This window comes from Onychostoma macrolepis, chromosome 03, assembly GCF_012432095.1.
Source record: "Onychostoma macrolepis isolate SWU-2019 chromosome 03, ASM1243209v1, whole genome shotgun sequence".
NCBI lineage: Eukaryota > Metazoa > Chordata > Actinopteri > Cypriniformes > Cyprinidae > Onychostoma > Onychostoma macrolepis.
Window position 1 is genome coordinate 7,174,198 of NC_081157.1, and position 3,203 is coordinate 7,177,400.

At 31.7% G+C, this 3,203-nt stretch overlaps 1 long non-coding RNA gene across 1 annotated transcript; it reads right to left on the minus strand.

The window, feature by feature from the left end:
• Positions 1-850: 850 nt before the first annotated feature.
• LOC131535898 (uncharacterized) lies at positions 851-2,955 on the minus strand. The gene is made up of 3 exons (XR_009269776.1): positions 2,891-2,955; positions 2,671-2,723; positions 851-964 (listed from the first exon to the last, which is right to left on the minus strand). It is a non-coding gene; the product is annotated as an uncharacterized LOC131535898 (long non-coding RNA).
• Positions 2,956-3,203: the final 248 nt, after the last annotated feature.

Here is a 3,203-nt window from a genome sequence, read left to right on the forward strand (position 1 = left end):
GTATTTATCAGTGATTGTCATGTGTATTTAGTTCCTGCCTGTTTAGTTAGTTTTCGTCTGGTTTACTCGTTACTCCCCGGTGTTCCTGTCTGTGTCAACCTTGCCTTGTCTTGCCCTGCCTTGATGTCACCATTAAAGACTATTATTTTGAAGTTTATCCTCGTGTCCGTGTTCCTCGTTCCTCCCTGCTGTGTGCACCGTGACAGTTATCACAGCCTTTCTGCATTTTTAGTTCTGATAAATTACAGATTTTAGAGTAGTGTAACTGATTATTTTACATTATCTTTTGTAGTTGTTCAATCATTATTGCTTTCAAAAGCAATACATTATCGATTTGACTTCACAACGCACGTTTATAAAAATGAGTGTATCTCACAAACGAATTCATGTAATCAGTCCATATCAATTGTATGTAGTTTCAAAGTGTTTTATGCAGTTTTTTACATTGACAAGTTTGAGGTTTGACATTTGTGATATTTCTGTATTTAGTAAAATATGTTGAATTTTTTTCGATTTTCATATTTTTGTTGGTTTATTGCACTTTTGAGCTATTTATCTAGTAATTATGGATTTCTTATATACACAGCCTTCAAATTGGAGGTGTAAGGATTGTATTGATATATGACATTCGAAAATACTCAAAAGAATGACAGCACAGCATGTAAAAATACTAAGATATACTCTGGCGGAATTATTCTATGGCAGGTCTTAAAGGGTTAAGTTAAAAAATTTTTTTTTTGGAAACCTGTACCTGACCTGATTTGTTGATTTTATGTGGTGCTCAATACATTTTAAATTACATGATAAAATATTTCAACTGTGAAGAAAATGACTTCAACTCAATCTCTAAATCACATTTTTTATTGGGTAAAACAAAATATTAAACAAAAATAGACAAAAACACTTTAGATAGATCAGGATAAAATGATATTTCTAGGCCTGTGCAGACTCCTCAGCTTCATACCTAAAAACAGTAAAGAAAAAAACAGAGAAAAGGCATTTATTTTAAAATACTACTAAACATTTACAAAAGCATTAAAGGGATAGTTCACCCAAAAATGAAAATTCTGTCATCATTTACTCACCCTCAAGTAGTTCCAAACCTGTATGTATTTCTTTGTTCTGCTGAACACAAAGGAAGATATTCTGAAGAATGTGGGAAACAGATGGTACCCAAAAACATCCTGGTTACAAACTTTCTTCAAAATATCTTCCTTCAAAGACATTCATACAGGTTTGGAACTACTTGAGGGTGAGTAAATGATGACAGAATTTCCATTTTGGGTGAACTATCCCTTTAAAAGGCATGTGTGGTTATAATTAAGCTGTGCCAGTATTTTTCCCTATGAGTCAAAACTGTCACTTAAAGGGATAGTTATTACTAAAGGTAACACGAACAAGTTAAAGGTGACACTATTCAGTTAAGAAATGCAATTATGTGCTAGGAGCTATTTTTGTAAAATAGCCTACATGATAATGCAACAGTTTGATTTCAAAAGAGTGTATAACCGTAAAATGTTAGTCAAATTAAAAGTAACTTACTGGCAACAATTATCCAGTAGTTGCTGTATTTCATACCACTGTAAAATTGCTGTAAAACTAAGTACAATAGTTTTAAGCACACTATAAAATGAAGTACAGAGTTGTACTGTTATTTTATTTTTATTTTGTTATATATTCAATAACACAAGTTCTTGCTTCACACCAACAGCTTTATTAATGATTCATCTTTTATATTTCATAGCTGAACTTCAATCACACTGAATTATCAGCATATTAACCATATTTCATCAGTGAACATACCAGTCAAAAGTTTTTGAACAGAAAGATTTCTATTTAAAAAAAAAGAATGATCTTCTGCTCACCAAGCCTGCATTTATTTGATCCAAAATACAGCAAAAACAGTAATATTGTGAAATATTTTTACTATTTAAAATACTACTTTCTATGTTAACGTGTTAAAATGTAATTTATTTCTGTGATCAAAGCAAAATTTTCAGCATCATTACTCCAGTCTTCAGTGTCACATGATCCTTCAGAAATCATTCTAATATTATCAATATTAAATACAGTTGAGTATATTTTCAGGATTCTTTGATGAATAGAAAGATCCAAAGATAAGCATTTATCTAAAATAAAAAGCTTTTGTAACAATATGCACTATTTAAAAGCTTGGAGTCAGTATATATATATTTTATAATGTTATAAAGACATTATAAATGTCTTTATAGCATTATAAAGACATTTATAATGTTACAAAAGTTTCTATTTCCAACAAATGCTGTTCTTGAACTTTTATTCATCAAAGAAACCTGAACAAAAATTCTACTCTACTGTTTTCACAGGAATAAATTACATTTTAACATGTATTCAAATAGAAAGCAGTTATTTTAAATAGTTAAAAAAAAAAAAAAAAATCACAATATTACTGCTTTTGCTGTATTTTGGATCAAATAAATGCAGGCTTGGTGAGCAGAAGATAATCCTTTAAAAACATTAAAAATCTTACTGTTCAAAAACTTTTGACTGGTAGTGTATAACCTAAAAGTAAAATCACAGTTAACAACACATTGTGCCAGTGGAAAATAAATGTATTAAATATAAGAATAAAAGTTTGAAGAGTTAAAGTACTTAACTAATAAGAGTATACAATAATCAGAGAATGCATACCATCTGAAAATGTTTAAAACGGTCTTGTTTATGGCCGCCTGTCTCCCGAGGGTCTGCGGGAGAAAAATGCTGCTTAGCACGGCTTAACTGAGAAATCAGCACCCGATGTCCCGATCCGATGTTCTTACAGACATTTATTAACTCAAACTTATTTATACATTGCAAATAGCATTGGTATAACACAAATGATGCGACTGTAAGTGTTTTAAAGTTCACCTACCTCCTATTTAAAGTATTCGTAGAGCTCTTCGTCTTCACGAGTCTCCCGCCGGTCCGCCAGCGCGCTGCGGGAGGAAAATACTAGTTAGCACCGCTTTACTGGGAAAGTGAACAAGTTACATTAAAATAACACATACAAGACAATGAAGAAAAGTGTATACATGCATTTTAAATGTATACCTACCCATTTAACACACTCTTAGGACTTTCGCCTTCACGATGAGTCTCCCGCTGGTCCGTCAGCAGCGTCGCGTTGAAAAAAAATATCCAATTAAAGGGTAGATAAAAGCAGCAGTAACTTGGCTAATATAAAA